Source organism: Corvus cornix, chromosome 1A (assembly GCF_000738735.6).
Source record: "Corvus cornix cornix isolate S_Up_H32 chromosome 1A, ASM73873v5, whole genome shotgun sequence".
NCBI classification, from domain to species: Eukaryota; Metazoa; Chordata; class Aves; order Passeriformes; family Corvidae; genus Corvus; species Corvus cornix.
In genome coordinates, this window is record NC_047057.1 from 17,870,182 (window position 1) to 17,879,797 (window position 9,616).

A 9,616-nucleotide genomic window follows, 5' to 3' on the forward strand; every position below is an offset into this window, starting at 1 on the left:
ATCAAATGTAACCCACAAAAGTAACTGAAACCACCTGTTTCCACTTTCTCCCTAAGAAAAGGGAGATCCACGTATGAAACACAGAGCAGTGAGTGCAGCAACTCCTGCAGATGACTCTCAGCAAACGAGTCACACAGAACATTTTTATCAGGAAATGACAAATCCCCCTCTTTTTCACTTTGAATCCAAGCATTTGTGTTCATTATGTTTTGTATAACTTCAGCCTGCTAGATGATAAGCCTCACCTACTGCAACTTGGCATCAGATTATCTGCACTGTAGAATTTTGTTAGGTTTTAGGATTCCTTCCAGGCTTTATATTAATTGGGTTGTGTTTAGTTTGGAATCTAATGATGGAAATGGTCATGGATTATCACTAAAGAGCTCAAAATACATTTTATTCTCACTCCAGCTGAGGAGGTAATGACCATGACAAAACCTTCACTTTCTTGTGGTCTACTGCTTAGGTATAAACTTAATACTGTTAAATGGTGCTTTACCTTGTGAGTGCCCCATCAGTGCATGTTGATCTCATCTGTGTGCTGACTGGGTAATTAGTGCCTCTGGTCAGCAGATGATGCATTCGTTCTGTGTTCTCCTCTCTTGCTGACTGATACTGAGGTGTTTTGAAACTTTACTCTCCTCACATTCTTTAAAACCCTACAAAGAAGATTTTCAGGTATTTAATAGGTAGCTGTCATTATAGTGCTGTCCTTAGCAAGATGATTCAAACACCAGTTTTCATAAATTCCAGGTTCTGATGTTTCACATCACAGTCTTTGCCTTATATACATTAGGTGTCTCTACTAGGGTGCTCCTAAAACTGCAGCTGATTCTTACCCTAATATTTGAAACCACTATGTCTCCAAATATCAAGACCTCATAACTTAGACTGTTTATACTTTGCTATTTTAATTAATTAATAGAATAGAATAAGTAAAAGAAAAACATAAAACCCCTTTTCATTGCAATTGGGCAGATCATTAACTGGCAAAACTTCAGCAAAATTGCATCAGTTTACAGGATGAGGCCTTCAGATGCTGGAGAAGTTACCTCTGAGAAGACTGTATGCTACATACATTATGTATATAAGGGTTTGCTGTACAGTAGCTTCTAATTGATCATTAAAAAAATCATGATTAGCAATTCAGAAATCATTAAAAATTTCACACATTTGCACTTCTTGATCTTTCCTTTTGACATTCTTTGACTGACATTTATGTTGTCAACTTACTCTGAAGCATGCATAGTTACATAAGCATTAATGTTACAAAATCTGCTTTTCATCTCTGCTTAAAAGCCACAGGTATCCCTCCTGCTTCATAACCGTGGCACTGGAGCCTGTTGTACTAGAGGGTGGAATGAGTTTGTGATTTGATTCCCCAGAGCTGGTTTCCCTTCAGTCCTCCCGTAACATTCAGGTGACTCCACAGTGAACACGGCTAGCACAGCTATGCAGGGAGTGTTTGTTTGGTGTCTCTTTGCGGTTCTGGTCAGGTTTCCCTGGGGGGCAAAACAGTTCAGCAACAACAGCAAAATGACATATACTTGAACTAGGAGCACATGGCATCTGTAAAACTTCCATCCTTAATGCTTTGGCAGTGGATCATTTGGGAATTAGGGATGAAAGCAACAGATGTTATACATTCAAGCACCTGGATAAAGAAATGAAACTACATCTATTAAGCAAAATGGTGAAACTTGCATTTGTCTGTGATGTTCCATTCTACTCAGATAAGGTACTGTTTGTTTTTAAATGGAAATATGGCTTGGCATAACATGACAAAACCATAAAGGCCCTTGTGGCCATGTTACATCTGGGTCAGATGTATTTGATGTTCCTACTTTGATCTCCTGTCTAATCAGTGTGTTTTCAGCTTAGATCTGGAATCCACGTCTCTTGTAAACATGAACAATTCCCAGACCTTTTGATCTGCAAAATGACTCATTCTTCCACAACTCTACTCCAGGACAGCAGAGAGAAGTGACTGCTCCCTCTTCCTAGAGGTTTCTTTGGCAGGCTCCCCTGAGACATACAACGCTCTCCCCTAATAAAACTAAAGAGGCTAAACAAGGTCTCCACTGGATCTCTAGGAGCTTGTTCCTTGACATTCTTCCCTTGGCTTTCCTTGGGACTTAAGAAGTTGGACAAAGTTTGCTATGATGGCTGGATTAATTTACTGCATTACCTGGGACTTGTTGGATAAGGAAACTGGGACTGTAAAGTAAGAAAGTGAATAATGGATAATATAGAGGCTGATGAATTCTGAAGGAAGCAAAGAAACTGTAGACAAGGACCATGAAAGTGCAAGATGAGGTTTGACAGAGGGAGAACAGAGACAGCAGAGCTAACAAGGACTTGGTAGCAGGGCTAGGCAAGGACATGAGGGGACTGAGGAGTTTGGAGAAGAAATTAGAAATCTGTACTCCTGGATCAAGACCTGTGGGTGGAGAGGACTGATGGGAGGTGAGTGAGAGTGCAGCCAGGCTTCCTGAATGGGCCAGAGCAGGGGTAACAAAACTCCTTACTGCCCAGCCTCCTACAAGGGAGAGCAGTACTGGCTCTGGGGTAAAATAGGAACAAACTTCAGAGGCAGGGATGTGGAAAAGACAAGACTGACGCCAGCCCAGAGGGACAGGGAGCCCTAGCAAAAATGGGTGAGAAGTGGTGACCACTAAAAACATTCTTCACCATAGGACTACTCTCCTGACCTTCACCATGCATCCCCACTTACCACTTTTTGTGGTACAAACTGGTCTTGTTTCTTTCAGAGCTCATGAAAATCTCTCATTCTCCTCTATAAATTTAAGGGATTAGGTTTTATATTAAACCCCCCCACATTAGTCTAATTAAAAGTGTGAAGGTTAATTTCAAGTGCAAGAGAGATTTTTTTCTTTGGGAACTTACAGCCATTTTGGAAAAATTTTTTCCCGCCTGTCTCTATCCCATTCAAGCTGCAAGTACTAAATAAGATATGAATCTTGCTAAAAATAGGATGAGATTTTATAAGGAAAGACAATGCCAATGCACTTACAGGAGTCTGAATTACAATAATCCTTTTTACTTTGCCCGTGATTTCTATTTCTGTCTGCTGCTTCTATGGTGCTTCTTTTGTATGATATATTCATAATATGGGTAGGAGCTGTGAGCTATTTTTGGTGTGTAATACTACACATGCAAGCAATGGATCACGTTTATGAACTGAGGAGGGTTCTGCAGAAGATGTCTCATTAAGTGCTATTAAAAGTATATAACTCCCAAATAATGTGAAATGCAGCAGCCTTCCAAGACAGCAAGGCACAAAACCCGTTTGTGTTGTAAGCAAACAGAAACAGAAGGCAATGCTGCATTTTTTAAGTGATGGGTGCAGTCCACCTTCTAAACTGCTTATTTTGACACAAGGTCACAAATCTAATACACAGCCACAAATCTAATTTTTTTACTTTGGTTTCCCAGTTAAATTTCTTTCTGTTTCTTTTCTTCAACTAGAGGAAAAGCCAATGTTTACGCGTTATTTCTTTTATGTGCTTTTACCTGAAAAGCACTTACTGAGCTGTGCCAGAAAGCTGTGACGTGTCATCCTTGAGTGTTTCAGCAGCTGCATATCTGGGACCTGTGGCATCCAGGGGGGTGCTAGAAATCTAGGCTGATGAGTTTCCCTGTCATGGCTTTCACATCATGCACAAATCCGTGCTTAAAATATGCCGGGTGGGCCACATCAAGGCACTCCTGCTGCCATTTCCCTTACTGAAGGTCCCACTTGCTCATCAGGTCGTTTTTAGCTTTTGGCTGGAAAACTTACTGAAGGGCCCGGGGAGTTCCCTGGGTGTTTTCCATTGGAGAAATCTACATCCTGTTATTGGGGAGCTTTTCTACTTCGCTTTGCAAAGTGAAAGAAGTCTGGGAATGCAATGTTTATCTGTTCTGAACTTTCTGGCTCATGTCTGTCTATGAACAGCAAGTGCCTAAATAAAAAGGAAAAGCTATCTAGTTGGGCACTGATTTAAAAACCAACACAGAGTGAACAGCACTAAGTGTGTATGTCGATGTAAGTATATGCACGTGTATAAATGTATTAAACACTGCGTGATGGATGCTAAAATACCATCCTTCAGGCCAAAAACATTTCCATTCCTAACTGAAGATTTCTTGCACATGCCTATCTTCACCTATTTCTGCACAGCACACACAGGAGTGTATCTGTCCATAGCGCTGTGTTACACACCCCTGTGGGGACCCGACCTTTGGTGTTTTCAAGCTGCTGGTGAGGTCTCCAGGGAGTCCTGCAGCCGCTAGAGGGAAGTGCGGCTCTGTGCCAGAGCACCGGGATTTGGGGCTCACGAGCGCGGACTTTTTGTTGCTAATACGTGTTTGTTTAATGTTTCGTTGCCAGGCCTGGTCTGTGTCTGTGGTAAATCCGCAGAGGCAGGAGCAAGTTGTGCTTGGAGCTTTCCTTTTCACCCAGCTGGACAGCGGAGGGCAGGGACGGGGTTTCTGGTGAGGAGCTGCTGCCCTCGCCCCAGCTCCTGGCCTCACAGTGGGAGGGCAAGGGGGTCCCAAAACCTCCTCCAGTCCTCTGGATATTTGATTCTAGATACCTCAAGTGCTCCAGTGGTGTTCACAGGGAAACCGCTAAGAACATGAAAACTGGTCAGGCAAAAGTTTAACCCATGCATATCCCCAACTCTCATTTCCATAATGCCAAGACAAGTATATGCACACTTGGCTGCATAAAGAGCCCATTCAATGAGACTTCTTTAAATGGTAAAGAAATTGCTATTTCGGTTTTTATGGAAAGGAGAAAGCTTAAAATATGCATGCATTATCTAGATATATTTGGAATATAGCATTCCCTCATGCAGTTATGATATTTATTCAGAAACAGTGGATAAAGTAAGCTTGGATTCTGGATAGACTTGAGACACCTGGTTCATGTCCACTGTTGTTTTCATGTCCTGTAAGTTTATTAGAGAGACATGACAGCTTAAAAGAGTAAACCCATGTGGATGAAATCCTTTGCTTCCCTTGGGGCCAAGAGAAGGGCTCTGAGCTCAGAGATACAGTAGTAACAATACTAATACCTTTTTTGTTTCTTTTCAGGGTAAATGCTACCATCTTGCCCTTTTGTGGGATTTTTTATTATGACTGAGTTGAGTGCCATGTTGCTGACACATGGTCCAAAAATGCCAGAAATCTTGTCACCTTCCCAATTTCTCACAGCTTGCTTTACTGCACTTTCTTGGTATATTGTCTTCAATAGCTTCCCAAAGCTCTAAAAATGCCTTGAAAACCATTGGGAATAGTCCAGTTTAAAAATCTGTGGAGTCAGTTAGGAATGTTTCACTGATTTAAGTTAATTTGAGTAAACCTTCCATCCTGCTTTAAAACTTGTAATCTTTTTCTTTTGCTTTTCAAGCATTTGTGAGATGGAGAAGCATGCTGATGGCTTTAATGTATTTAACTGCCTCAGCAGAGTTTACTCTCAAAATCTCAGCTGAGCAGCAAAGCCAAGGGCCAGGGTCCAAGAGCATTCTCACTGCTCTCAGATCATACTGGAGATTTGTTTTTTTGTAAAAATCAACCTGAAGACTTCTTCATCTGATCTCTGGCTGAGTTTGACCTATGTGATGGATGAGGTGTCTCACCATGAAGCTTTCAAAGGGTCTGGCATAACTATGGGAGCTTACAGCTTACGGTGGTACTGGGTTGGAGGTTCCCAGTCAGGAGCTGGCTGATATGTAGAAGCCTCTCAGCTGGGGTAAGGGACCAATAAGCAGGGACTCCCTTTCTCTCTGAATGCATCTCTAATCTGAGTTATATTCAGAGAACCAAAGGTACTGGAGACATTTGCAAGATTATTTAGGAGCTTCTCAGAAGCCAGATGATAGAAGAAAATCATCTGGAAATCCCTTTTCTTAACAAAAAAGAAAAAAAAAAAAAAAAGGCAGGGATTGCAGGTAAAAAATGCAGCGTCATAATAGCCAGCAGTGTGTTCAGGAAGGGGAAAGTGAGGACAGCCTAGGAGCAGCTCCTATAAAAGCAATAGGAGAGGGAATCCCCTGAGCTCCAATTTATATAAGGAAATCCCAGAACACAGGAAGCCACAGTGAGAAATAGGGCTTTTGGGGCTTTCTGTGGTCACCTAGGGTGACTTGGCGTTTTAAGTACTGATGGTGATTGAGGTGGATCACCCCAGGTAGAAGGGGAACGAAAGCTCCACAGTCCTGCAGACCACATCCTGGCCTCTTGAATCCAGCTGGAAATACTCTTCTTGCACTTCCAGGGAGTCCCAGATATTGTCATTTTCTCTTTCCTGACAGTGCTTCAGAGGCATCATCGGATGTCATGGTGGCTTTAAGCTTACACCAACCACACTAGAAAACAACTTCTGAGTAACCAGGATATGGTAGAAAAGTTCCAACCCCTGGCTTTGAACAGGTGAATAAGTGCTTTATAGCCTGTGCTATGCACATCCTACCCCATCCTACTCCTATCCACGCTAAGCAACATGCACCATTTCCCTTTTTTCACTTATTTATCTTTGTGCCTTTTTATTGGGGTGTTTCTCTGCTGCTTGGTTACATATTCATGTTGAACTGTGAATAATTGTCGTGGTTGGTTTCTTGCTTGTTGAATTGATCTCCTTCATTTAAAAAAAATTAAAATGAATATAAGGAAGAACTAAGGTGACTGCAGAGCAGGTTTTTTCATGTCCTCATTTTCACTTGCTGTTTGATTTTGGTCTGCCATGAAGGGCCAGTTGCCAGTGATTCTATCTGCGCACACACACGTACACGCACAGATACAATGAACTCTTTCATAGTCAGGCTTTACAAGTAAATGGAGGGTGCTTGTGTTCATACAGTTAGTTTGGATTCGTTCATACACGCTTTTGAATGCTGCCTGTAAGCTGCTTCATGACCTCAGATGTCACACAACATCCCTCTTACATCTGATAGTTAAGTACCAAGCTGCTGAAGCATCTCTGTGTGAAGTGGATTTCAGAGTCTTTGCAAAAGAGGTTTTTTGCTGAAAAATTCCATAGAAGTATGCTCCAGTAAATATTACCGTTAGTTCAGATAAAAGTATGAAAGGCTTCACTTAATAGTATTGCAGAAGTCATGTAGTAGTGAAAAATGTAGGAGTCCAAGAACTTATTCACAGCAGTTTTTTTAGCAGGTTGAAAGTTAAAAAGTATTTTTAAAAAATTGCACATAAATACTCCTGTATATATATTTTATAGTGAAAGAGCTCAAGAAAGATCAAATTCAACACAAAGTTAATTATTTAGATATAAATGTCAATTTACAAGCAATATTGTAGCCAAATCATACCACTGTGGAAAGACAGGGCCTCTCTTGCTTACCATGTTTCTCCAAATTACTTTGCATTGAGTTGCAGACATGTATAAGCAACACCTAACTTAACAATTTTCAAGGTACAGTGCAAAACACAATTTTTATAATGAATAATCACAAAGAGCTGGCCTGGGGAGTGAGAAACTACCTAGATATAGGGTTAGCTGAGGACATAATTGCCAGGCATACTGTCATACTAGTAAAATGCGTGTATGGAATAGAATGATTTGAATTTGCATATTTGACACTGTTTATTTTCTCGTTCCCTAAAGCATCAAGGATAGGCATTTCATATCAGCCAAATCTCATAAAACTGGCTCCTGCCTTGCACTGGCATGCTGTAAAACATGTATTTTAAACCCTACCAGCAGTCTCCCTTCTGCTCTGTAAGTACAATGCCAGCTGCCACCGGTCAGCCTGATCTTGCCCGCTCACAGAGCGGTTGCTGAGTAGGAGGAAGGCCGGCAGCTGGGGTAAGCATGTGCCCAGCCCAGAGCCAAGAGAACATTGCTGTGAATTTTTTTAAGTGTAGTGGCTGATCTGACTAAAGCTATCTGGAGACACAGTCATGCAACTTCTATTCATATTGAAGATACATGCAGGGTGTGTATATTTAATGCTCGTGAACCTAGGGGCTGTGATCTCATACTCTGCCTGGCCACTTGGGAACAGGAGATCACTGATAGTTAAAATCATAGCGTAATGAGTGTGAGGTGATAAGAAAATGTGGAGGAAACATATATTCATTACATGAACTAATATGATAGGAACAAAGTTCATCTTACACCAGTTGCTCGAAAAAGTTAGCTGTTTAAATCTAAGCTGCCAAAATTCAAGTTTATTTCATTCTAGAATACACTCATGTGCATCTGGATTCAGTTATCTAAATGCAGATCCTGTGTAATTTTAAATGCTTGTGAGACATACCACCTGCTGTTCCAAGAAACGTCAAATATTTTGCAAATTCGGTGTCATATGCAAGCCCCGTGCTACCTCCAAATGGCTTGGAGTACCTAAGTTATCTAAAGAAGCACAAGAACCTACAAGTATTCCTTGAATACTTTAAACAATTTCAACACCAAGGTCTAGTTGTCTTAATCCAAAGCTAAATCCTACTCCTAAAAATTCAGTGACATCCATTCCAAAAAACAGACTTCAGAACTTCAGCTCTGCGAGTGTCCATCACTATGCTTGCACTAATAGCTATCAGTATCACACTGTCTTAGTAATGATGAAGACTTTGGTCAGGAGTTACAGGCTTGAACTAAGATGGAAGAGAGTGGATCTCATTATTCTTTGAAAATATGAAGGAGTTAGATTTTTGCTTCCTTGAACAGCTCAGGAAAAAAAGAACCTCACAACTCTTCAAATTTGGAAAGTAAAAAATACTGGTTTATATATAATGATGAATGGAACAACACTGTATTCTCACACATAATAAGCTGTCATCAGTTAGTGAATCCAATCTGGAAGCTGGAGATGTTACTGGAGTCCTCTCTGGAACCTGTTTTCTTTTCATGCGACATTTCATCCAGCAAGGATGAAAGACCTGCAAGATCTCCTTGAGCCTTAAGCTTCTTTCTGAAATATGGCAATTTGTGATTGATAGCAAAATGAAGGTTGAGATTTTTCCCTGGAATAGGAACATCTGTTGCTACAATCTCGTGGGCCCCATTTGTATACAAAAGCAGTCACCCAGCCTTGCTAGAGCAGACCACTTACCTGGGTGCAGCCAGATCCTAACAAATCTCATTATTGGTTCATTCAACCAGATACACAGATGAAAGAGTATTTCACACTAGTTTTTACCTTATTTGAGAACACTTCATTGTCTGATGTTACCATTTTAATTTATGCCATTTAGTCTATAGTAACTGATGTTATTGCTTATATGGAGTTAAACTTTTAACTAAAAAAGACATGTTTCTAGCTATGATATAATGGGTATGTATTTTTATTTTGCGTGGTGTGTTTAGTAGGTGGCAGTCTGTCTCCTCCTCTCTAAATGTTCCTGATTTATTGTCATGGTAAAACTACACCTCTAATTTTGTAAAATTGAAGAAAAAATGTAATTTCTTCCTTGACAGAACTTGAGGATGAATGAAGCAATTTACTGAAGTGTCTTAAAAAAATATTTCACCTTGGGACAGAAAGATTTAGTCTGTTGCAAAATTCAGGGGTGTTAGCCCCTATATAATTATGCACCTGTGTAGACAAAATAAAAAAACCCCAGTATTTTCTAAGAAATCACCGGTTGT